This window comes from Lupinus angustifolius, chromosome LG16 (assembly GCF_001865875.1).
Source record: "Lupinus angustifolius cultivar Tanjil chromosome LG16, LupAngTanjil_v1.0, whole genome shotgun sequence".
NCBI lineage: Eukaryota > Viridiplantae > Streptophyta > Magnoliopsida > Fabales > Fabaceae > Lupinus > Lupinus angustifolius.
The window spans coordinates 3,458,105-3,458,547 of record NC_032024.1 but is presented as its reverse complement, the minus strand read 5'-3'; positions in this window follow the sequence as shown (position 1 = coordinate 3,458,547).

Below are 443 nucleotides of genomic sequence, written 5' to 3'. Positions count from 1 at the left end.
GGATGAGGATAGAATGAGGAAGAGGATGAGGATGATGAGGAGGGTAGGATGAGGATGAGCATAGGATGAGGTCGCGATGAGGATAGGATGAGCATGAGGAGGAGGAGGAGGAGGAGGATGAGGATGAGGATAGGATCACGATGAGGATAGGATGAGCATGAGGAGGAGGAGGAGGAGGAGGATGAGGATGAGGATAGGATCACGATGAGGATAGGATGAGCATGAGGAGGAGGAGGAGGAGGAGGATGAGGATGAGGATAGGATCACGATGAGGATAGGATGAGCATGAGGAGGAGGAGGAGGAGGAGGATGAGGATGAGGATAGGATCACGATGAGGATAGGATGAGCATGAGGAGGAGGAGGAGGAGGAGGATGAGGATGAGGATAGGATCACGATGAGGATAGGATGAGCATGAGGAGGAGGAGGAGGAGGAGGATGAGG